The sequence below is a fragment of the Protopterus annectens genome, chromosome 13.part0, assembly GCF_019279795.1.
Source record: "Protopterus annectens isolate FY-2018-M chromosome 13.part0, PAN1.0, whole genome shotgun sequence".
Taxonomy (NCBI): Eukaryota; Metazoa; Chordata; order Ceratodontiformes; family Protopteridae; genus Protopterus; species Protopterus annectens.
In genome coordinates this window covers 1,285,857,717-1,285,885,216 of record NC_056747.1, presented here as the reverse complement: position 1 = coordinate 1,285,885,216, position 27,500 = coordinate 1,285,857,717, and the positions used below count along the sequence as shown (strand labels likewise).

The following is a 27,500-nucleotide window of genomic DNA, read 5'->3' as shown; positions in this document are numbered from 1 at the left end:
TGTTCCCAGTCTATATTAGGGTAATTGAAGTCACCTAGTATGATGGTGTTTGGTGATACATTTATCCCCTCTAGTGTTTTCAGGAAGGCCATGTGAGGTTCCTGAGTTTGTGAGGGTGGCCTGTAACATGCTACAATTTGCAGAGCAGTCTTGCCTATGGTTAATTGCACCTGGATGGTCTCCGATGCATCGTGCGTTGCCAGCAGTCTTGAGGTGTGGGTGTCCTTGATGAATATGGATAGACTCCTCCTTTCTTGGTATTGTCCGGATTTTGCGGGCGGAACGCATGATATGAGGTAAAACCTGATAGCGCTGGGGTGCTCTCAGGAGCCTTGAACCAGGTTTCTGTCACAGCACAGACATCGATGTTCTCCATACTGAGAAGGGCCTCGAGTGCGTGCATTTTGAGATTTAGACTTCTGGCATTGAGCAGCATTACCCTTAGTTTTTTTTCCTTTTTTGTGTTCTAGGGTGGTAGGTTTAGAATTTGAGCCTTGCCTAAAAAAGGCACTATGGGGGTGGCAAGAGCCTTTGCCAATATCCGGAATCCCAGGGTGACAGGTGCAAGCCGTCCCTTGCGAAGCAGCGTGGCTTGTCCAGCATGTCATCCCAGGCAGACAGACACTGGATCCCCTTTGAATGACACCATTGTTTAAGCCAATTGTTAAAGCTGATAATCTTATCTCTGTATTGTGGCATCATTCTTGGTGAAGGTAGGATACTGCTCAAGGTCAGGGTCATACCTGCCTGGGCTACATAATCAGAGAGCTCCTCAATGTCTCTTTTCATGTAGTCCAAGGAGATACGTCTCAGGTCGTTTACACCAGCGTGGACAATGACTGAGTCATATTTGTACCTGCTGTTGAGAGACCTGAGTGCTTGCGCTATGTGGCGGATTCTAGCGCCCAACAGGCAGCTTACTGTGACCTTCTCCTTACTCAGTCTGGTGAGCGGGACGTCAGTGTGTCTGACTATGGAGTCACCAATGACTAGTGTGTCTGGCATTGTGTTTGGCCTTAAGGGCTGTGACTGTTTGACACTCTGACTGTGAGGTCTATGTGTTGCAGGTGTTGTGTTCTGAGGTGGTGGTTGTTTGGGTGTCTGCTTTGGTGGCCTCTGCTGTTTTGGTAGATTTTTGATCAGACCCTCCGAGTATGTCTTTGTGTGTTTATGTGTATGATTTGAGGTTGTAATGGTACTATGTGAGACTGGGTCTATAGTGTGTGTGGTAACCTTCTCCTCCTGACTGGTCTTGCCAGTCCTATGTTGAGAGAGCTCAGCCTCCAGTTTGGCCGTATAGTTGCATCTCTCGCATGTATTTGTGTTTTGTGGGAGGAGGAGAGGGTTGTCTGTGTACATGAGGCAATTGTAACATTGCCTCAATATTCCCAGGTTCACCAGCTGAGCAGGAGAGGACACTAGCAACTGATCCTCGACATGCTAGAAGGAATAGACAAAAAACTTTAAAAAGATTCCGGGGGACGTGGGTGACCGAGAAATGGGGGGTTGCCTTTTTGGGGTACTATCTATGACAAGAGTGCCGTATCAAGGTAATAAGTACTGTAGGAGCAAGTGCTACGTTTAACAGATAGAGAATAGTCTACTTGGAGTCAAGTAGAGATGATCTTTTTAATTACACAGTCTGTTAATTAGTGGTACAGTCAGTCATTGCTGTGTCTATGTAGCACTAAAGTGTAGGTTGTCCTGCAATCATGGTTGTGTTAACATGGAGTCAGCATATTTTAGCAAGGCATTTTAGGGGAAAATACCCCAAATCGAGAGGGGTGCCCATATATGTAACATTATTGGTGCCCCCACATAAGTATTTGTACATGAGCTTAAAGTGGTACTTGAAGTGTCCTGTTATCATATCAATGTGTGACTATTATCCTGGTATAAGCAACATTTTATGCAAGCGTAGAACATCTTTTTTAAATGTCCAGCTGTCCTCACTGTATTGTTATCTCTTTAATAAGCAGGAATATCATTCTTTGCTCAGTTATAGCAGTTTATTTGTTACAGTTTGTATGTAGTATTTACATTTGTATGCATTATTGCATGTAGTTCTTCAGAGATGTGGCAGGCTTTACGTGAGAGATATTGTAAACAGTGAGGGAGGCACAGATTTCGTGATCCTGACTCTACTGGGATCTGCATTTAGAATAGATACCTGGTTTGATTTCTACATTCCAATTTTCTGCACTGTCATTCTTGTAACCTTTCAATGTTATTATAGCCACATTTTACATTTCAGTTATATGTTAATTCAATAAATCAGAGACAATCAATAATATATATATATATATATATATATATATATATATATATATATATAAATAAATAAATTATGTCATGCAAACAGTGATTTAATATCTACAAACCTGAGTAATGCACTGTTTTGTAGTAAGTAGATTTTTAAACTATCAAATTGTACTTTCATGTTATTATTTTTTTATTAAGTTAAAAATTAGCTGGATTGAGAAGTGATGCAGTTAACTCATTTTTCTACATCATACACGTCAGTACTTATCACGCTGGTCAGTCCCTTTCATGGGCAAGTAAACAACTCTTTTGAGCTATAATTAATGTTCCCTTATAGTCATTATGACACTACAGGTTTGTAAAGCTCAAAAGTGCTACCAAAGTAGTTGTAGTTAACTTTTGTTACAGACATGATATGAACATTATTTAATTAATTTCTGTTTCACTGTCTTTTTACTAGTGTGAATTTGTGTAAATATTTATATATTGTTTTGTTGATATAAATGTAAAGTTCTGCTATTCGTTTCAAGTCATGGTACTGTCAGTGCATTGGGAGTATTTGAGAGAAGAGGCTATAGCAGAGTAAAGAGTGAATGTAAAGATCAAAAAACTATTTATACCCACCCCAACCTTTACTTCACATTTTTATTTATTTTATTTATTTTACATTTGTTTACTGGGATAATGCAACTGGGCAAGGTCCATTTACAGTGGAGGTCCAGGGAGAAAAGCTCCACAATTAGTAAATAATCAAAAATACAAGACAATTTTGATGAAAGATTACAAGACAGACAAATAACAATAAGTGAAATTAATAACAACATGCTTAACAGGAAAATAAGTCAACTCGAGATCTACTGTTAGAGTTCTAATACTGCAGCATAATTACGTTTGGAGGAAAGTTGCATGAGATAGAGGAGTGAATTTTATGTAATACTTGGACATAGCCAGGGATTCATAAGATGTGTTTTGAGTGAGTTTCTGAATTGTGTGATAGTGGAGGCAGATGTCAGAAAAGGGGGGAGGTTAGTCAAGGTTCGAGATATGGTGTGAGAGAAAAGTGCTTTCCCTGCAGTGTTGTTAGCCCTTGAGATACAAAGGAGCAATTTGTCAGAGGAGGGGACAAGACGATTAGCTATGTAGTGAGTGAGCAGTTGATTTAGTGATGGGGTTTATCAGGATGTTTCAGGATATTGTAGGCAATGACAAGCTGGTGGTAACTGAGTAGTTGAAGAAGTTCTAGCCATTGAAGGTTCTTTAGAGCTTAGCAGTGGTGGGTTCTGAAAGTGGAGTTGTTAGCAAACTTGGCAATTTTATTATAACATGACTCAAGTTTGTCAAGATCAAGTTTTCTGATCTGGGTAAGAATTGGAGCGGCATACATTAGTGTGGACAAAGCAAAACTTTATTTTCTGTAAACTTGAACATTGTCCAACTTCACATTCCATTAAACTTCCTCACATATTCCATACCAGATAAACCAAGCAGAAAATGTAATTATTTATACAAACTTTTCTGCTCTATTTTAGACACATTTTTGTAATATTCATAATCATGCATGTCCATAATGTCATTTTCTAGTGTTACATCATGCAGTAACTCTTTCCTTGTCAACTACCAAAAGCGTATTTTATTACATATCAGAAAGACTTCATGAAATTTTTCTTCCACTGAACAATTGTGGAATTGTGGACTAAAAACAAATGTTCATATTGATGTAGGGAGCTTTCCTAACATTAACTTCCATAAAATATCATGCCAGTAATATACCTTCTTAAATCTCCGCTGCTACAAGTGAATACTGAAGCCCTTAGATCAATAAATAGCATTTATTCATGGTGAACATATAAGCTGCCTGAAATCGGAGACACCTAACTTCCATAAATATATTTCTCAGACACATTCAAGAAAAAAAGATCCCATCACACCTTTACCACTTCTGTAGTCTTAGTTCATTCCCACAGGACTAGCAAAAGACAGTTTTAGTAAATAAGTCCACCTGTGTTTGACAATATACAACACAAAAAATGTAAGGACAAAAAAAAAGTTATGTAGGGTTAATAACCTGAATACTCGTTAATCATAAATGTTATAGATTAAGAAATTCACATATATTAAATGGTTAAATCCAATATAACTCTTTCCAAATCTTCAGGAAGGCAGGCAATTCCTCCCAAATAAGAAATCTATCTACTGTTTTTTTAATAAGAATACTTATGTTTAAAGAATATCCTAAAAGCTTTCTGTGCTGTTGTCAATTTCTTCACCAGATATATTTTTCTAACATGCTCTGCAATCACGCTTAGAACAGGATTTTATCTCAGTGCAATAATGGCATTCCTAGAAAAGGACAATCAAGCTATCTGATTAACAACCTCATTACTTTTCATCACAACAATAACATTTTCAGTATGAGAAAAACATTCAACACCCATCACCCATCCATTGATCTTTGAAAGTCTTGCTGTGCCTTTTGTCCATCCATCCACAACCTCTTTCTCCTATTTTTGCACATGAGGTTGGGGTATAACTTCAACAGCGACAACCATACAGAGCCAAGGTTCACAATGCTGGGTGGCTAGCCCTGCCACAGTTGTTCTTCCACACCACACACTAGCATGCACATTCACACCTATGTTCAATTTAGCGTGTCCAATCCACCTACTGTATGTTTTTGGAATGTGGGAAGAAGTCTGTGCAAACACAGGGAGGACTGCATGACTCCATACAGAAGGCACTCCAGCTGACATTCGAACCAGAGAACCTCTTGCTATGAGGCAACAGTGCTATCTGCTGTTCCACTGTGCCGCCCTGTGTAATGTTGTGGTACCACACCATTTATTATTACAGTTCATAGTACTACACTGAGCAGGCAACCTAGTTTTCCCCTTAACTTCATGGCTACTGTATTACCTAAATAGCCATTAGCTAAAGACATCATTGTAGTATGTTGGAAAACTCTTTTACATAAAACGTTGAAATCGTTACCAAAATCATAAGCTGTCAGTGTACTCCATAAATGTATGGCACCTTTAGCAAACGCTTTGTTAATGTCACAGCTGTTGCCAATGAACACTAAGCCAATCAATTTCCAAATTATAATTTGTAATAATTCTTTATAATCCTTTTAAGTAACCCATAGACTGCCTTTTCTTCCTCTCTAGCAACACTGATACCTTTTTAGTAGTAATTTCATAATATATTATAGTCAACATAACATAAATTGACTGGTCTCTAATTACTTAGCTGCAATTTATATCCTATCTTCCAAGTATATCTAATAACATATGTAATATTTCTTCCTTGTAAATACCATGTGCTGTCCTTAATTTAAAACAACAAGAAACGCTTTCCGTTTAGGCTCATTCAGCCCTTAATAATAGGTATGATGTAAACCATTCAATCCAGGAAAACATTCTGTTAAACAGTCTGTAAGATCTCATTCAAATCCAGCAAGGTGAAATCCTTATCTATCAGCTTATGTTCTGTTTCCATCAGTCTGTAAATTGTACAAGGTTCACTGCTGCTAGGCTCAAAGCTGAATTATACTCAGTAACAACAGATACAATGTATCCCTTATCAGCTCATTCTTTACCAAATGTGGATGGCACAGAATGAGCTGAACAGATACAATGTATCCATGATCAGCTTATTCTGCGGCATCACCATTCAGTAACTTATACATAAATATTCACTCACACTGTATAATGTTGCACAAAAGATGATTAGTTGCTTCCCTTTTTACAAGAAACAGCAAACCTCTTCCTCCATAACAGATCCTTAATTTTCTTCAAATTAGTAGCATATAGATCCTTTTCAACTGGACATCTTTTGAAATTATCACCATGCAGCAAACTATTCAATAGAATTGAGTAAAAAGCATAAGTTTGCTTTTCAGACTTCCTTTTCCTGTTCTTATAATCCAAGACCAACTGCTTGTGCCTTTCCTTCCAGGCTACTTACCACGTTTCCCTACTCATATAAGAGTTTTTTTTATTTTAAAGTGTCTTTACAACCAATATAAAGCTTCTTCCTAAAACAATTTTTGGTACCTAAAATCCCAGTTAGTCATTAGATCTTTCTCCCTGGAATTCTTACCATACTTTTTTTTTTCCAAATGCACTGTCAATGGTAACATGATCAGAAACGTCAGCCCAGAGTCTAATGTTCTTTTAAGTTTCACATGCTGAATCTTTTTATGGTAGAACTTGTTTTGGTCAGTGGACTTTGCAGGTTGAGCCACATGTCTCTGAATAAATAGATCTAAAACCCAGCGTACACGATTGCTTTCTATTCCCATTGTGTATGCAGCAGTATTGTGGTCTCATCACTAATCTGACACTGCAAATTATCATTTTACTAGTTCTAGAATTTTCTACTGAAATATTTCCAAAAGGTTTGGCTTTCTTGCTGCATAGATAGAGAAACAGTGGCTAAGCAGTCAAGTTAAAAATGACTTGGACTTCTGTACATACTTCTCAACTGTCCAGACTTTGGCAGAATGCCCAGATTTTTACCTCATGTTTTTGGTCTGTTCATCATAAAATTTGTGGTTTTCTGACAAATCACTGAAGATTGAAGTCACTAAATAATGGCATACATTTAAGTTTCAAACTTCATATACCCCAGAAAATGCATGCTAATACAAATCCTGTTATTGTAGAAACTTTCTAAGTTTATAAGAACAATATTTAAAATCTGTCCCTATTTTTGAGCATTTGTCACCCCATTATTTTAGACTTTGTCCAGATTTATTGCATTAAGAGAGTAATAGACATGCTTCTGGAGCATCTACAACAAGGTTCACACCTTGTTCTCTTTTATTCCTCTTTTCCCCACATAAATAACATCTCCATGTCTCATATATGAATAAAGTGACTAGAATCAACACTAACAAAATATGTTTTATACTGGAGAAAACCTTAAATACCCCTACACCCTCAGACATTAACAACATTTTCAAAGTATACAGATGGATTATTCTGTGTAGCAAAATCAATCCAAACCTTCCATGAACCAAATATTAAACCCTGAGAGTTGTTAGTTTGTAGATCATAGGTGCTTACTAGGCTAACAACCTCATGGGCATTTTTAAGCCTAGCCATGCTTCCCAAATCTGGTTCTGGTATGACTCAACTCAAATGATAACTTTAGCATTATGACAATACACTACAGCAATGGTACAATTCAACGCTAAATATAATTGTAGAGTTCTGGTACTCTTGATAAGTGTAAGCAGGGGCTTGTGAGATGAAACATTCACAAACAGGGACCTGGGAGATGAACCATTTACAGGCTGCCTGTGTCCACTAGAGACACGGGTGCCAAACCAGGGATGGATTTCTGTTCCCCATCCAGCTGTCCAAGTTACACTTGAATTGGGTTTTGGAGGAACTCGGCTTCACATGGAAGTGGTGTCTGTTCCATAGGTGGAGTAGTCTCTGGGATACATACCTGTCTCTCCAGCAGGACCTATTTATATCCCAGGCAAGGTGTAAGTCTTTTGAATGGGTAATTCTGGTGCTGTTTGTTTTGTAGATATGCAGGTGGTCCAGCAGAGTGGGGTCTGACAATACCCTGTATGCCAAGCATAGATCTCCCCTCAATAACCTATAGGAGATAGAATACAGGGATAGGACCTTGAGGCAGTCTGCATAGGACATTGTAGTTATACCCCGCATTCCTTCAGTGAGGAATCTCTGTGGCCATTCCATTTGTTGGACTTGCCTGGTTAGTTACATAGCAAAGGGAACATTGTAGTCAGTGACAGGTCTGATGAATGCCAAATACAGTGGAACAATAACTTCCTTGGAACTAGATCCTTTGCTTAAAGTTGCGCAACATAGAATAATTTCCCATTACTATAGACATGTGATGGTTAAAGGCTAGATTACTGTCTATGTGTGTCCCTATGTCCCTGACTACTGGGTCACCTTTAAGGGGTGTTTTGTGAATATGATAGCTACCAGGGGTGGATGACTTCCTGAAGGAAACAATTATTATTTTTTTTTTCTTTATTTGACATTTGTTAACCGGGATAGTCCTACTGGGGGTCACATAACCTGTTTTCAGGAGAGGCCTGGGGAGAAAAGTTCCACATTAAGACATTTTGGTACATGCACAGATAAAGTATAATTTTTACAACAGCAATGTTAGTTAAGACTTGACACAATGCATTTGGATACTTACACAGCTGGAATACGTTTTTTAAAACAACATAATGTTAGTTAAGACTTTACACAATCTGTTACAAGCAGATTAGAGTTGAGAAAAAATGGCCAGTTGCTTAGAGGCTTGCTTAAATTTTGACTTAACTTCTTAAATATTACAACATATTAACAATAGATTATTTGAGAAAATAACGGTTAATGTACTTAGCATCATGTTAACATGAGAATAGGTTTACACTACATTATATAAATAGCTTTACTTAGAGAAGGGGAGAAATGACACAGACGATTTGAGAAGGTATAAATTTAGAGAGGTTTAGTGAGACAGAAAGAAGAACATAGACTAAGGTTAGGGGAGGGGAGGAGAATTCTTTGTGAGGTTTCATAGATCTACTGGGGGGGTACGAGAGACTGCAGAGGACTAGGAAGGTGGGCAGAGGAAGCAGAAGTAAACAGGGATTAACCTATAATTAAGCATGTGCAGAGTCCTGACTTATTTAGGTGCATTTTTAGAAAGGCTTTAAAGAGTCATAGGCTGGGGGTTGATCTGGTGGTTGAAGGGAGAGAATTCCATAGTTTAGAAACATTGTTTCAACATATTATGCATTTCTTGGCATTTAGTTTCAGTCCATGGCTCTGATGCCAGTTGTTTTTCTGTGTCAACCCTTCCTGGAGAACATTTGTGTCAGTGTGAGGTTCAATGACAGCTCTTAATTTGCAATCATCTGCAAATTTAGTCAAACAGAGACCACTGACATTGGTCTTGACTTCACAGAAGTAAATACCAAAAAGGAGTGGTCCAAGGACTGATCCCTGAGGGACTTCACTTGTGACTGGCCTTTTTGTAGAGGTGGACTCCCTAATTTTAACTTCCTGGGTCCTGTTTCTCAGATAGTTAGCTAACCAGCAGGTAACCTCTTGTGTTTGTCAACAATGCCCAAGTGGGGTACTGCATTAAATACCTTGGCCAGGTCAATGTAGGCAGTGTGAACCATTTTGCCTTCATCCAGTGCTTTGGTGACCTTCTCAAAGAAGTCCACCAGGTTGAGTAGGCATGACCTCACCTAGATGAAACCAAACTGGGTTGGGTCCAGTGTCTGGAGGTTTACTATATCATTATTGATCATTTCCATGATAATTATTTCCATGGCTTTGCATGTAGGACTAGTTAGACTTATAGGTCTGTAGTTTCTGGGGTCTGCAGATGTCCCACTTTTGTGCAGAGGGATGACTGTTGCTGTTCTCCATTCATGAGGCATGAAGTCTTTTCAGAGGCTACAGTTAAATAGTCATGTTTCATGCTATTTAGAAGGCATCCTGGGATATTGTGTGGGGTCCACTGATGCAGTGTTCTTGGTCTTAGAGAGAGCATTAAGGACTTGTTTCCTAGTGATAGCAGGGGGAGTTATATTTGATGGTATTACCTGAGGAAAGGTTGAGGGGGTAGAGAGGGGTAAAGTTGGAGCTGAATTTATTGGCCAGTAGGTTTGCTATATCTTCTGGCTCAGTAAAGGTGGCTCCAGTTACAATGAGCTCTGTGGTTGTCCTTGACATGGGAGGACAAACTTACTTCAAATTTGGCTTTGGCAGACTTTGTTTGTCCTCTGAGTTGTTTGTTTAGTTTGATGAAAGTGCTTTTATCCTGTTGGGTGCTGCACCTCCTAATTTTTGTCATGATTTTCTTCCTTCTGTTATACAATCTATTGATTTTGTGATTCTACCAGGGTGGCTTGTTTTTTGAGTTAGTTCTGTACTTCTTCCTGGTGAATACAACTGCCTCTATGCAGCTGTTAACATGCTTGTATAGACTTTCTGTGAACAGTTCTGCATAGGCAGCAGTGTTCTTAGGGTTTATGAGGGCTTGAAATTTTGCTAGGTTTTCAGTTAATAGCAGGAAATTAGCCTTAGAGTAGTTCCTTAATATTCCAGGGTTAGCTGAGGGTCCAGGTTTTCTTTTTACTTCAAAGGAGACCATTTGGTGGTCTGACCTTACCAGGGAAGACATTACACAAGGGGGTGTGCAGAGGTCTCCCATATTACTGTGGACTAGTTCCAGTATTGCTGCACTTGGTGCATTGACAACCTGGTCTAGGGAGTTTGCGTTTACAAAATCCAGGAATCTCTGTGCCTGTACGTTTGCTGTTGCATAGGATTCCCAGTTAACAGTGGAGTAATTGAAGTCACCCATGAATATGGTATTGGGTTGGATGGTGAGTGTTTCCAATACATTTAAATACACAATATGGGTTTCCTGGGTCATACAGGGGGACCTATAGCTTGCAAGGAAGTGGTACTAGATTATGCCTATGCTGATTTGAACATGGAGCAGCTCAAGTGCATTGTGCTGTTTGACCAGCCTTGAGTTATATTTATTTCTGATGTAAGTAGAGACACCTCCACCTTTAGTCCCTGTCTGTGTAGTAGCTGGTCTAAATGTGTGGAAAGCATTATAACCTTGCACTGTCAGTGTGCTGGCCAGGGCTTTAAACCATGTCTCAGTGACTGCATAGACATCAGCATTCTGTATGGTGAAGAGAGCTTCTAGGGAGTGGAGTTGTTTTGTTTAGACTCCTAGCATTGAACAGAAATACCATTAGAGTTTCTTGTTTTTGATTTGCTGTGCCGGAGGTACTTTCAGTTTGGCATTGCCTAAAAAAGTCACTATGGGGAAAGACAATGTTTCAGCTAATATTTGAAAGCCTAGAGGGGAGAAGTGCAGATTATCCCCGACAAAGCAGTGTGGTCCATTGACCATCTCCTTCCATTCTGCCAAATATTACATTCGCCTTAGAATGACACCAGAAACTAATCCAATTATTAAAGTCAATCATCTTTTGTACATATTATGGCATCATCCTTGGAGAAGGTAAAATGCTGCTCAGTGCTAGACTTGTACCAGCCTGAGACAAATATTCTGACAGCTCCATGATGTCTCTCTTCATATACTCTAGGGAGGTACATCTCAGGTCATTTACTCCCACATGGACTATGATTGAGTCATATTGGTAACTGTGATCCAATGACCTGAGTACATGCGTAATGTGGCGGATCCTAGCCCCTGATAAACAACTGACCGTAAGTTTCTCCTTACTCAGCCTGGTGAGAAGGACATCAGTGTGTCTCACAATGGAGTCTCCAATGACTAGAATGTTGGATTGTGTGATGGCGTGCCTTATTGTCTTAGAAGTAGAAATTTCATGAGCTGTAGCTCTATGTGTTGATGTGGGTGTTGTTTTGAAAGAATGTATTTGGGGCTGCTGAGGGTATTTGTCATGTGTACTTGTCTAGGAGGTCTTTGGGGTTTAGGAGGGTTACATTTAAGTGCCTCAGCATATGTGGGTCTATATGTCTGGCATGAATTGTGTGTGATGGGTACAGCATATGTATCACTGACAACCTTATTGACATTAGGAGTACATTTATGTGAGAGCTTTGCCTCCAGTGACATTGTATAAGTACATTTCTCAAATACCATATCAGTTTGCTTGAGAATTAACTGGTTGTCAGGAAACATGAGGCAATTTCTACATTTATTTTATTTATTTATTTATTTACATTTGTTTACCGGGAAATTCCGACTGGATGCAGGTCCTTTTTCAGCAGATGCCCGGGGAGAAAAGCTCCACATCATGTACATGACTTGTACATGGTACCCAATTTCTACATGGCCTTAGGATGCCCTTATCCACCTACCTGGTAACAGAGATAGTGGCAAAGTTCACATCCATAGCAACAGACCTCTTTTTATTGATTAGACTGCTGGAGTGAGAATATAAATCAATGTCTGGAGTATCCTGCTTGCAACTCTAGGGACAGTGCTTGTCACTGCAAACTAGTTGTCCTGTGTGCAACTAGGCATTGGTGAAACTTCAGTCATGCTTTTACAGAAAAATGTTACTTAAGGTGTCTGTGTCTTTACAGGGCACTGCCAAACACTTAAGGGGAAACTAATAAGTAGACCCTGAAAATGTAAGGATGAAGTATTTAGGCAGATAATCTGAAGTTTGAAACAAATCAAGCAGTACTTAATAAAAACAAATAATTAGCTTGACAAGAATGATGAAAAGAGGGGCATTGCATGAATACCTACTGCCTTGCTACTACTAGTGCTGGTCCCGAGACAGCTGCACTCTGCTGGGATATACCTACTGCCTGGCTACTACTAGTGCTGGTCCCGAGACAGCTGCACTCTGCTGGGATATACCTACTGCCTGGCTACTGCTAGTGCTGGTCCCGACACAGCTGCACTCTGCTGGGATATACCTACTGCCTGGCTACTACTAGTGCTGGTCCCGACACAGCTGCACTCTACTGGGATATACCTACTGCCTGGTTACTACTAGTGCTGGTCCCGACACAGCTGCACTCTGCTGGGATATACCTACTGCCTGGCTACTACTAGTGCTGGTCCCGACACAGCTGCACTCTGCTGGGATATACCTACTGCCTGGCTACTACTAGTGCTGGTCCCGACACAGCTGCACTCTGCTGGGATATGCCTACTGCCTGGCTACTACTAGTGCTGGTCCAGACACAGCTGCACTCTGCTGGGATATACCTACTGCCTGGCTACTACTAGTGCTGGTCCCGAGACAGCTGCACTCTGCTGGGATATACCTACTGCCTGGCTACTACTGGTGCTCGTCCAGACACAGCTGCACTCTGCTGGGATATACCTACTGCCTGGTTACTACTAGTGCTGGTCCCAACACAGCTGCACTCTGCTGGGATATACCTACTGCCTGGCTACTACTAGTGCTGGTCCAGACACAGCTGCACTCTGCTGGGATATACCTACTGCCTGGCTACTACTAGTGCTGGTCCCGAGACAGCTGCACTCTGCTGGGATATACCTACTGCCTGGCTACTACTAGTGCTGGTCCCAACACAGCTGCACTCTGCTGGGATATACCTACTGCCTGGCTACTACTAGTGCTGGTCCAGACACAGCTGCACTCTGCTGGGATATACCTACTGCCTGGCCACTACTAGTGCTGGTCCCGAGACAGCTGCACTCTGCTGGGATATACCTACTGCCTGGCGACTACTAGTGCTGGTCCCGACACAGCTGCACTCTGCTGGGATATACCTACTGCCTGGCTACTACTAGTGCTGTTCCCGAGACAGCTGCACTCTGCTGGGATATACCTACTGCCTGGCTACTACTAGTGCTGGTCCTGAGACAGCTTCACTCTGCTGGGATATACCTACTGCCTGGCTACTACTAGTGTTTGTCCCAACACAGCTGCACTCTGCTGGGATATACCTACTGCCTGGCTACTACTAGTGCTGGTCCCGAGATAGCTGCACTCTGTTGGGATATACCTACTGCCTGGCTACTACTAGTGCTGGTCCAGACACAGCTGCACTCTGCTGGGATATACCTACTGCCTGGCTACTACTAGTGCTGGTCCTGACACAGCTGCACTGTGCTGGGATATACCTACTGCCTGGCTACTACTAGTGCTGGTCCCAACACAGCTGCTCTCTGCTGGGATATACCTACTGCCTGGCTACTACTAGTGCTGGTCCCGACACAGCTGCACTCTGCTGGGATACACCTACTGCCTGGCTACTACTAGTGCTGGTCCCGACACAGCTGCACTGTGCTGGGATATACCTACTGCCTGGCTACTACTAGTGCTGGTCCCAAGACAGCTGCACTCTGCTGGGATATACCTACTGCCTGGCTACTACTAGTGCTGGCCCCGACACAGCTGCACTCTGCTGGGATATACCTACTGCCTGGCTACTACTAGTGCTGATCCTGACACAGCTGCACTGTGCTGGGATATACCTACTGCCTGGCTACTACTAGTGCTGGTCCAGACACAGCTGCACTCTGCTGGGATATACCTACTGTCTGGCTACTACAAGTGCTGGTCCCGAGACAGCTGCACTCTGCTGGGATATACCTACTGCCTGGCTACTACTAGTGCTGGTCCCGACACAGCTGCACTCTGCTGGGATATACCTACTGCCTGGCTACTACTAGTGCTGATCCTGACACAGCTGCACTCTGCTGGGATATACCTACTGCCTGGCTACTACTAGTGCTGGTCCAGACACAACTGCACTCTGCTGGGATATACCTACTGCCTGGCTACTACTAGTGCTGGTCCAGACACAGCTGCACTCTGCTGGGATATACCTACTGCCTGGCTACTACTAGTGCTGGTCCCGACACAGCTGCACTGTGCTGGGATATAACTACTGCCTGGTTACTACTAGTGCTGGTCCCGACACAGCTGCATTCTGCTGGGATATACCTACTGCCTGGCTACTACTAGTGCTGGTCCCGACACAGCTGCACTCTGCTGGGATATACCTACTGCCTGGCTACTACTAGTGCTGGTCCTGACACAGCTGCACTCTGCTGGGATATACCTACTGCCTGGCTACTACTAGTGCTGGTCCCAACACAGCTGCACTCTGCTGGGATATACCTACTGCCTGGCTACTACTAGTGCTGGTCCAGACACAGCTGCACTCTGCTGCGATATACCTACTGCCTTGCTACTACTAGTGCTGGTCCCGACACAGCTGCACTCTGCTGGGATATACCTACTGCCTGGCTGCTACTAGTGCTGGTCCCGACACAGCTGCACTCTGCTGGGATATACCTACTGCCTGGCTACTACTAGTGCTGGTCCCGACACAGCTGCACTCTGCTGGGATATACCTACTGTCTGGCTACTACAAGTACTGGTCCCGAGACAGCTGCACTCTGCTGGGATATACCTACTGCCTGGCTACTACTAGTGCTGGTCCCGACACAGCTGCACTCTGCTGGGATATACCTACTGCCTGGCTACTACTAGTGCTGATCCTGACACAGCTGCACTCTGCTGGGATATACCTACTGCCTGGCTACTACTAGTGCTGGTCCAGACACAACTGCACTCTGCTGGGATATACCTACTGCCTTGCTACTACTAGTGCTGGTCCAGACACAGCTGCACTCTGCTGGAATATACCTACTGCCTGGCTACTACTAGTGCTGGTCCCGAGACAGCTGCACTCTGCTGGGATATACCTACTGCCTTGCTACTACTAGTGCTGGTCCAGACACAGCTGCACTCTGCTGGGATATACCTACTGCCTGGCTACTACTAGTGCTGGTCCCGAGACAGCTGCACTCTGCTGGGATATACCTACTGCCTGGCTACTACTAGTGCTGGTCCAGACACAGCTGCACTCTGCTGGGATATACCTACTGCCTGGCTACTACTAGTGCTGGTCCCGATACAGCTGCACTCTGCTGGGATATACCTACTGCCTGGCTACTACTAGTGCTGGTCCCAACACAGCTGCACTGTGCTGGGATATACCTACTGCCTGGCTACTACTAGTGCTGGTCCCGACACAGCTGCACTCTGCTGGGACATACCTACTGCCTGGCTACTACTAGTGCTGGTCCCGACACAGCTGCACTCTGCTGGGATATACCTACTGCCTGGTTACTACTAGTGCTGGTCCCGACACAGCTGCACTCTGCTGGGATATACCTACTGCCTTGCTACTACTAGTGCTGGTCCCGGCACAGCTGCACTCTGCTGGGATATACCTACTGCCTGGCTGCTACTAGTGCTGGTCCCGACACAGCTGCACTCTGCTGGGATATACCTACTGCCTGGCTACTACTAGTGCTGGTCCCGACACAGCTGCACTCTGCTGGGATATACCTACTGTCTGGCTACTACAAGTACTGGTCCCGAGACAGCTGCACTCTGCTGGGATATACCTACTGCCTGGCTACTACTAGTGCTGGTCCCGACACAGCTGCACTCTGCTGGGATATACCTACTGCCTGGCTACTACTAGTGCTGATCCTGACACAGCTGCACTCTGCTGGGATATACCTACTGCCTGGCTACTACTAGTGCTGGTCCAGACACAACTGCACTCTGCTGGGATATACCTACTGCCTTGCTACTACTAGTGCTGGTCCAGACACAGCTGCACTCTGCTGGAATATACCTACTGCCTGGCTACTACTAGTGCTGGTCCCGAGACAGCTGCACTCTGCTGGGATATACCTACTGCCTTGCTACTACTAGTGCTGGTCCAGACACAGCTGCACTCTGCTGGGATATACCTACTGCCTGGCTACTACTAGTGCTGGTCCCGAGACAGCTGTACTCTGCTGGGATATACCTACTGCCTGGCTACTACTAGTGCTGGTCCAGACACAGCTGCACTCTGCTGGGATATACCTACTGCCTGGCTACTACTAGTGCTGGTCCCGAGACAGCTGCACTCTGCTGGGATATACCTACTGCCTGGCTACTACTAGTGCTGGTCCCGACACTGCTGCACTGTGCTGGGATATACCTACTGCCTGGCTACTACTAGTGCTGGTCCCGACACAGCTGCACTCTGCTGGGACATACCTACTGCCTGGCTACTACTAGTGCTGGTCCCGACACAGCTGCACTCTGCTGGGATATACCTACTGCCTGGTTACTACTAGTGCTGGTCCCGACACAGCTGCATTCTGCTGGGATATACCTACTGCCTGACTACTACTAGTGCTGGTCCCGACACAGCTGCACTCTGCTGGGATATACCTACTGCCTGGCTACTACTAGTGCTGGTCCCGACACAGCTGCACTCTGCTGGGATATACCTACTGCCTTGCTACTACTAGTGCTGGTCCTGACACAGCTGCATTCTGCTGGGATATACCTACTGCCTGGCTACTACTAGTGCTGGTCCCGAGACAGCTGCACTCTGCTGGGATATACCTACTGCCTGGCTACTACTAGTGCTGGTCCCGACACAGCTGCACTCTGCTGGGATATACCTACTGCCTGGCTACTACTAGTGCTGGTCCCGACACAGCTGCACTCTGCTGGGATATACCTACTGCCTGGCTACTACTAGTGCTGGTCCCGACACAGCTGCACTCTGCTGGGATATACCTACTGCCTGGCTACTACTAGTGCTGGTCCCGACACAGCCGCACTTTGCTGGGATATACCTACTGCCTGGCTACTACTAGTGCTGGTCCCGACACAGCTGCACTCTGCTGGGATATACCTACTGCCTGGCTACTACTAGTGCTGGTCCTGACACAGCTGCACTCTGCTGGGATATACCTACTGCCTGGCTACTACTAGTGCTGGTCCCAACACAGCTGCACTCTGCTGGGATATACCTACTGCCTGGCTACTACTAGTGCTGGTCCCGACACAGCTGCACTCTGCTGGGATATACCTACTGCCTGGCTACTACTAGTGCTGGTCCCAACACAGCTGCACTCTGCTGGGATATACCTACTGCCTGGCTACTACTAGTGCTGGTCCCGACACAGCTGCACTCTGCTGGGATATAATACTCATTTATTTTTTTTCTCTCGCCAGAAGCAAAACATTAATCCCAATCTCAAGATGAGAAGCAGGCCACAGCCTGTTTTGTGATCCTCAGTCTTGTCCCAGAATGTAAGGGTCGGTAAGCTTGTGGTAGCCTTTTCCTGCTAGATGCCTTGAATAGCAACCAGACCAATCAGGAACAACAAGTAGAATTATGAATTTCATGAGTTTGCTCACAATGGTCATTTAAATTATTACATATATCATCCTCCTTCGAAACATTATTTCTGAATTCTAAAAAAAAGTCATTGATATTTTTGCATGGTCATACTAATCTCACATAAGCAATTCCATGGACTCCTGTCCATGTTATCATTAAATAAATAAATATAATTCTCAGCCAGTGCTAAATACATGATCTTAATACCCAGAAAAATGTCATAACTAGCATGAACTAATGACTTAACTTGACAGACAATAAGCCCAATGGTTAGCAAGATTATCCTACATAAAAGTCTTGTCAAGAATTAATTATTGCTAAGGTTCTTGCCGCCCCTATAGTGCCTTTTTTAGGCAAGGTTCAAATGACAAATTCACTACCGTAACAGGAACAGGCAAGCAAAAACTGAGGGTGATGCTACTCAATGCTAGAAGTCTAAATCTCAAAATGTACTCACTCGAGGACTCTCCTTAAAATGGAGAACATCGGTATCTGTGCAGTGACTGAGACCTGGTTCAAGGCTCCAGAGATTACCCCTGCACTACCAGGCTATAACTCATACCACACTTTTCGGCCATGTAACCTGGACCAGAACACCAAAGGTGGAGGTGTGTCCATATTCATTAAGGATATCCACACCTTCAGGCTAGTTGCTCAGCATAATGCAGCCGAGGTTATCCAAGTGCAACTAACTTTGGGCAAAACTGCAATCCAAATTGTAGCTTACTACAGATCACCCACCATGCCCCAGGATTCCCACTCCTCTTTTCTTGATGTACTGGAAAATATTAGGGTTCAACCAAACACCCTAATAATGGGTGATTTCAACTATCCCACCATTAACTGAGAAAACTACTCATGTACCAACTCCTTCGCTCAATGCTTTCTGGAATTCATAAACTCCAATGCCCTGGATCAACTTATCCACACCCCCACCAGGTGCAACCATATCCTAGATCTAGTCATTACCAACATGAGTGACCCATGTTCCACACCTGAAGTCAATGCCTCATTGATCCGATCCGACCATAAGCTAATTACCCTAGAAATCCACATCCTGCCCCCACCCCCCATTAAGGAAACTATGGTAAAACATTTCTCCAGAGCCAGCTTCATGCTTCTTAAGACAGAAGTGGTGAACTTCATGACACCCATGCAGATGGACAATACAGTTATGATTACTGAATCCTACACAATTGCACTTTATAAGCACTTACATGAGAGCATGGATCGTGCTATCCCAAACAGAACCAAGACACTATCCTCCAAAAAAAGGAAGCCAATCTGGTGGTCACTTGCCATAAACAAACTGTACAACAGAAGGAAGAAACTGTTGCAAATGAGAGTAAAATCCCATGAGTGGAGGAGCTCCCTGGTCAGCCTCAGTAAGAAGCTATGATCCCTGATAAAATCCTCCAAAGCTAGTTATGAAAACAAAATTGCCACTGATTCTAAAGACAACCACAAAGCATTCTAAAGCTATGTCAAGAATCTCAATGGCAACACTCAGATCTGCTCTGAGTTACAGCACAATGGCACGAAATATACAGACCCAACTGATATTGCCAACATCCTGGCAGATAGGTTCAGTGCTAACTTTACCCCCCTCTCACCCCCTAAAGAGCCCATCTCTATACCGGAAGAATGCAAAGTTCCTGTAATCACGGCTACACAGGTAAAAACCACACTCTCTAAAGCCAAGAATACAGCATCCATGAGACCAGACAACATCCCAGGCTGCGTTCTACATGAACTACAGAATGAACTGGCACCCCACCTAAGTATCATGTTCAATCATAGCCTCACCTCAGGCTTTGTGCCTGCTGAATGGTGCACAGTGACGGTTATCCCACTCCACAAGGGGGAGCCATCACGGACCCCGGGAACTACTGCCCTATTAGCCTGACGAGCCTGGTCTGCAAGGCCATGGAACGTATCATCATGGAACTTCTAAACAAAGACATTGGTAATCTCCAAACTCTGGACCCCACCCAGTTTGGGTTTGTAAAAGGCAGATCATGTCTCCTAAACCTAATAGACTTCTTTGAAGCAGTCACCAAAGCCGTAGACAAGGGTAAGGTGGTTCACACAGCCTATCTAGATCTTGCCAAGGCTTTCAACACCATCCTCAACTCACTAAACTAGGTATAAATCCCTATGTCACAAGATGGGTTGCCAACTGGCTCACTGACAGAACCTACACTGTGAAAGTAGCAGACTACAAATCCGACTTCAGACCATTGACAAATACAGTACCACAGGGTTCAGTCCTGGGTCCTCTCCTGTTTGGTATCTACTTCTCTGAAGTACAGGCTAACACAGAAGGTCTTTGGCTAATGATGTTCGCAGATGACTGCAAGCTAGGAGCCATAATTGAAACTCCCAGCGATTTGGACATCCTACAAAAGGGCCTCACTGAGACAGATACCTGGTGTCAAAGCCATGGTCTCAAGCTCAATGCCAAAAAGTGCATTGTCATCCCCTTTGGTAAAAACTCTGTACCCATGCATTACAACATAGGCAGTATTATACTTAACACCGAAAGTGTGATAAGAGACCTTGGGACACAGGTGGACAGTAGTCTCTCCTTTGATAATCAAATCACCGCAGTAGTCACGAAATCCTTCTACGTGGCACACCTCATCACAAAAGGTTTCTCATCCAGAAAAAAGAGGTCATTGTTCCCCTCTACTCATCACTCATTAGACCCATTATAGAGGGTACCTTTTTGGCTGGGCTTGTATAGGCCCCAGGGCCGATAGCCTAGTACCTACCTATGAACCTATGAATCATACCCCTGCCCTAGTGTGTTGCCATAATGCTACAATTATCATGTGCATTTAGTCATAGCCTTGCCCTATTCTGTTGTAATGCTACAGTTACCATTTGCATTGAGTCGTACCCCTTCCCTAGTGTGTTGCTGTAATGCTACAATTATCATTTGCATTGAGTCATAACACTACTGTAGTATGTTGTAATGGCACAATTATCATTTGCATTGTATCATACCCCTGCCCTAGTGTGCTGCCATAATGCTACAATTATTACTTGCATTGAGTCATAACACTGCTGTAGTATATTGTAATGTTACAATTATTTATATTGAGTCATAAAACTGCCCTAGTGTATTGTCGTAATGCTACAGTTATCATTTGGATTGTTTCATACCCCTGCCCTAATGTATTGTTGTAATGCTACAGTCATCATTTGGATTGTTTCATACCCCTGCCCTAGTGTATTGTCGTAATGCTACAGTTATCATTTGGATTGTTTCATACCCCTGCCCAAGTGCACTATAGTAATGCTACAGTTATCATTTGGATTGTTTCATGCCCCTGCCCTAGTGTATTGTCGTAATGCTACAGTTATCATTTGGATTGTTTCATACCCCTGCCCTAGTGCACTATTGTAATGCTACAGTTGTCATTTGCGTTGTGTCATATCCCTGCCCTAGTGTATTGTTGTAATGCTGCAGTTATCATTTGAATTGTTTCATACCCTAGTGCACTATTGTAATGCTACAATTATGACTTCTATTGAGTCGTACCTCTGCCCAAGTGTGCTGTCATAGTGCTACAAACATCATTTGCATTGAGTCAAACCACACTGGTCCTGTTCGTTGTCGTAATGCTACAATTAATCATTTACATTGAGTCATATCACTACCTTAATGAGTTGTTGTAATGCTACAATTATCATTTGCATAAAGTTTTACCACAGCCCTTGTTTGTTGTCATGATGCTACAATTATAATTTTCATTGAGTCATACAACTGCCCTAGTGTGTTGCCGTAATCTCACAATTATCAATTGCACTGAGTCACATCCCTGTCCTAGTCTGTCATAATGCTACAATTATATTTAGCGTTGAATTGTACCATTGCTGTAGTGTATTGTCATAATGCTAAAGTTATCATTTGAGTTGAGTCGTACCACTGTCTTAGTGTGTTGTCATAATGCTACAATTACTATTTGCATTGAGTAGTACCCCTGCCCTAGTGTGTTGTTGTAATGCTACACTTATCAATTGCATTGAGTGTTACCACTGTCCTAGTGTGTTGTTGTAATGTTACAATTATCATTAGCACTGAGTGTTACCACTGCCCTAGTGTGTTGCCATAATGCTGCAAATATCATTCCCATTGAGTGGTAACACTACAGTAGTATGTTGTCGTAATGCTATAATTATCATTTCCATTGAGTGGTAACACTGCAGTAGTATGTTGTCGTAATGCTATAATTATCATTTCCATTGAGTGGTAACACTGCAGTAGTATGTTGTCGTAATGCTATAATTATCATTTCCATTGAGTGGTAACACTGCAGTAGTATGTTGTCGTAGTGCTATAATTATCATTTCCATTGAGTGGCAACACTGCAGTAGTATGTTGTCGTAATGCTATAATTATCATTTCCATTGAGTGGTAACACTGCAGTAGTATGTTGTCGTAATGCTATAATTATCATTCCCATTGAGTGGTAACACTGCAGTAGTATGTTGTCGTAATGCTATAATTATCAGTTCCATTGAGTGGTAACACTGCAGTAGTATGTTGTCGTAATGCTATAATTATCATTTCCATTGAGTGGTAACACTGCAGTAGTATGTTGTCGTAATGCTATAATTATCATTTCCATTGAGTGGTAACACTGCAGTAGTATGTTGTCGTAATGCTATAATTATCATTTCCATTGAGTGGTAACACTGCAGTAGTATGTTGTCGTAATGCTATAATTATCATTTCCATTGAGTGGTAACACTGCAGTAGTATGCTGTCGTAATGTTGCAATTATTATTTGCATTGAGTCGTACAACTGCCATGCTGTGTTGTCGTAATGCTATAATTATTATTTGCATTGAGTCATACCATTGCCCTAGTGTGTTGTCGTAATGCTACAATTATCATTTGTATTTGCCGTACTGCTACAATTATTACTTGTATTGAGTTGTAACACTGTTGTAGTATGTTGTAATGTTACAATTATTTGTATTGAGTCATTCCACTGCCCTAGTGTGTTGTCATAATGCTGCATTTATCATTTGCATTGAGTCATACCATTGAACTACTGTGTTGTTGTAATGCTACATTTATCATTTGCATTGAGTCGTACCCTGGCTTAGTGTGCTGCCGTAATGCTACAATTATTACTTGCATTGAGTCATAACACTGCCGTAGTATATTATAATGTTACAATTATTTGTATTGAGTCATACCATTGCCCTAGTGTGTTGTCGTAATGCTACGTTTATCATTTGCATTGTGTCATACCATTGCCCTAGTGTGTTGTCATAATGCTGCATTTATCATTTGCATTGAGTCATATCATTGCCCTAGTGTGTTGTTGTAATGCTACATTTATCATTTGCATTGAGTCATACCATTGCCCTAGTGTGTTGTCGTAATGCTGCATTTATCATTTGCATTGAGTCATACTATTGCCCTAGTGTGTTGTCGTAATGCTACGTTTATCATCTGCATTGAGTCGTACCACTGTCGTACTGTGTTGTTGCAATGCTAGAATTAGCATTTGCATTGAGTTGTAACACTGCCCTAGTGTGTTGCCGTAATGCTACAATTATCATTTGAGTTGCACCCCTGCCCTAGTCTCTTGTAATGCTACAATTATCATCTGCATTGAGTCATACCATTGCCCTAGTGTGTTTTCGTAATGCTATAGTGTGTTGTCATAATGCTGCATTTATCATTTGCATTGAGTCATATCATTGCCCTAGTGTGTTGTTGTAATGCTACATTTATCATTTGCATTGAGTCATACCATTGCCCTAGTGTGTTGTCGTAATGCTGCATTTATCATTTGCATTGAGTCATACTATTGCCCTAGTGTGTTGTCGTAATGCTACGTTTATCATCTGCATTGAGTCGTACCACTGTCGTACTGTGTTGTTGCAATGCTAGAATTAGCATTTGCATTGAGTTGTAACATTGCCCTAGTGTGTTGCCGTAATGCTACAATTATCATTTGAGTTGCACCCCTGCCCTAGTCTCTTGTAATGCTACAATTATCATCTGCATTGAGTCATACCATTGCCCTAGTGTGTTTTCGTAATGCTATAATTATCATTTGCATTGAGTCGTACAACTGCTCTAGTGTGTTGCTGTAATCCTGCATTTATCATTTGCATTGATTAATACCACTGCCCTACTGTGTTGTTGTAATGCTACAATTAGCATTTCCATTGAGTCGTACCATTTCCCTAGTGTGTAGCCATAATGCTGCGCTTATCATTTTCCTTGAGTCGTACGACTGTCCTACAGTGTTGTCATAATGCTACAATTATCATTTGCATTGAGTCGTACCCCTGCCCTAGTGTGTTGTTGTAATGCTAAAATTATCAATTGCACCTAGTCCTATCCCTGCCTTTGACTGTTGTCATAATGTTACAATTATTATTTGCACTGAGTCTTATCTGGGCTCTAGAGTACAGGAGTAATGCAACTTGCTTTGCCCATTCTATACCATATACAATTTCCCTACTGCATACAAGAAGTACTGTCAAAGGTATTGCATTTCCTGTCTCCCTTGACCTCAGAAACACGTTCTTCCTAAATGATGGCTCTTGAAAAGGGCTGGTACGGATCAGGTTTTGAAAGCAGTTCAGAATCACTGTAGAGAAAAGCATCAGCTGGAGAGCTGTGGTTAGAAATCAAATATTTCATTTTTCTGCCCTGCGATTTTTCTCTTTCATTTTCACTCATCCCGTCATCTTCGATCAGCGTGCAGTTTAAAGTAGCAGTAGTCAAACCGCCATCAGACAGCTCAGTAATGAAGAGATGATCCACTCCCGCTCTTTACACCTCCAAAGCACTAGCATCACCAGCATTCTGTCTCACCATTCTAGCGTCTTCCATCGCTCTTCCGGAAACATCATTCGAGCATGCCCTTCAAAGTAGGGAGGGGTTTCCTACTGTTCTCAAAACTGTAGGGCACATTTATTGGTGTCCTCACTAAACTAAGGCATACACATCTGGCAAACACTCAGTCATGAATGAGACATTGATATCATAAAGGCACTGGATGCATTATTTCCATCCCTTGCCAGTGAGGCTGAGATATGGATGTCATAATTGTACTAGGTGATATATGCATTTCATGACAAACACTGCATCCCAGAGCATGAGGTCCACCTGCAATCCCCACCCAAGGCTGTATGTAGATAGGTGGAGGCTTCTGCTTACTAGGAAGGAAAACAACTAGGGTACTACAATTTGGAAAAGTACGTAGCAAGACTTCACACAACCCTTTTACATATCCCTCCTTAGTACTTTGCATGCATGTACAAGGACTGGTAAGGCATAAAGAAATATTCTGTGATGGCTGCACGGATGACATGAATTACAGGGCTATGCTCTTGTCCCCCTAAAAGGGAACAAGTAGATGATAGCAGATCAGAGCAAAATGTGCTTAAAAGTGATATCACTGTATAATGCGTACAGTAATCCTGAAACAAAAAAATGTGTAATCTAAGAATTATTCTTTTTAGTGAACTGAGACTGCATACCTTGTACAGAGGGCTCAGGGCCTCAAAATCTTGAGCCTACCAGAAGAGGGTATGAAGTCCTTTTCAATAGATTAGTTAACAATTCTAGCTCTGGAATGCCATAGATGGGAAAGAAAAGGTTAGGGATTATTCTGAAGACCAAAGCTTCGAGCTAACTGAAATGGGTTAGAGGAAATTAGGTTTTGCTATAAAAGGACTTAAATCCATGTCTGAGGCTAACAACACTAATAATAAAGTGAAGAGACTTGTGTGTATATATATATACATACATATACTAGAAACAAATGTACTTACTTTTGATTTATTTGTTAACTGGCTGAGTGGATTGGCCAAGCCAGAAACTAAACTATAAGACACTAACAGTTATACACAGGTGTAATACCAGAGCAATGTACAAGGTATAGTGTTCAGCTATAAAAAAGGACTATATCAACTACTGAGACAATACACCTGTAAAATTATTTTACGATCATAACGAAATGTACTGCTGGGTTAGATATGAGGAAACATACAAAAAGGCATTATGTAAAATACAAACACTGTAAAAGCTGTAAGACAACAACAAAGATACATTCAGAGAGACACTGAGGCTGTAAAACTGAACTGCAATATAAGAAACAGTCAGTGAAACACATACAGCTCTGAGTTACTCTAAATAAAACATGCAGTGTTAAACCCTCTAAGTAGAAATTTATAGAACTGTGAGTTTCTTTAATTATTAGCTAGTCAGGTTAAACATTGACAACTGTACCTTATAGTGATGTAGAGTCAATCATGGACAGTTATGCTATCAAAGGTAGAATTCTGCAATTTCTGTTTATGGTAAACGCTGGATTAAAGTATTGCGGAGTGGTAAGTTATGTTAAGGGTCAGAGTTTAAGGGGGGGTTAGGCAGGGTTGTCAGTTGAGTGGAGTGCGTTTTGCAAGGGTAATAAATATGATTTCTTTGTAAATGAATGACAGCCATAGTGAGGTGAGTTATTAAGAATGAGGTAGAAATTCCACTTCTAATTTCTTGTGTGGCTAATCTAGTTATTATGGCTAAAAATAATATTTAGAAGAAAGAAGTATTGAAATGAGTAGTACGTTTATTGGATCTTATTGGTTAGAGTTTGAACAAGGGAAAACAGAAGGACTGGTAATGTGGTTAAGATGGACAGTGCACAATTTTCTATGTGAGAAATTTGAGTTTTGCATGTTAGTTTGGGCGAGACGTGATCGAGGGGCAGTGGGAGGCTGTATTCAAGGATGTTAGGGGCATTTCTGTTTTTGAAAGGCATTTAGCTTGTCATTTGTTGGCAAGGCAAATCTTATTAATTCAGATATGTTAGGGAAGTTAAGTTATTTGGATGGAGTATATATGTTCCCATTTAAAGAAATAAAAACTAATTGTTGCATGTATTTTTTTCTATTATTTGGGGGTCAAAGTTAAATCCAGTGAAGAGATCAGTGGTATAAATGGATTAAGAAAAGGTGGTGGTGGGGGGTACTTCCAGCACCAAAGGTGAATGTGTTTCTCATTAAGCTACTGAGACTAAAAGAAGACTAACTGATCCCACTGCGTCTCAAACCCAGGGCCTGTTCTACGTGAAGCAGACATGATAACACTGTACTATGAAGGTCTGGTAACTAGAATGTGATACATTAAGAAATGAGTTTTGCATAAAATGGCAAAGTTACAAGTCACAAAACAAGGTCCCCAATCATGTGTTACATAATATTTCTTGTCTTACACAAACCATACCCAACATATTGCATTTATCCATTTTTCTGTATTTTTTATGTTAGAATAAAATATTTTCCACTGTCTTTAATGGGTTGAGTTAATTGCCAAAGCTTCCACCATATAGGGCTTTAAATAATTTACAAAGTTTTTTATGAAGTTTTTTATTTTCTTAAAGTCTGAGGTAATTTAAATATTTTTTTTCAGTTTTATAGTGTCAGATTATTTTTGTGCATTTTGTAATATAGTAAGGTTTAAGTTAGGATTTGCTAGATTTATAGGTTATTCAT

At 42.1% G+C, this 27,500-nt stretch overlaps 1 protein-coding gene across 2 annotated transcripts in view; it reads left to right on the top strand.

The window, feature by feature from the left end:
* Positions 1-27,500, top strand: part of PRR15L (proline rich 15 like) — a 211,430-nt gene that overhangs the window by 21,712 nt on the left and 162,218 nt on the right. The window contains exon 1 of one of the 2 annotated variants that reach the window (XM_044055300.1): positions 26,265-26,339. The exons of the other annotated variant lie outside the window; for it this stretch is intronic. The gene's annotated coding sequence lies outside the window, so the exon portion shown is untranslated. Of the gene's footprint in view, positions 1-26,264; positions 26,340-27,500 lie in introns of those variants that run through there. 2 annotated transcript variants of the gene reach the window in all.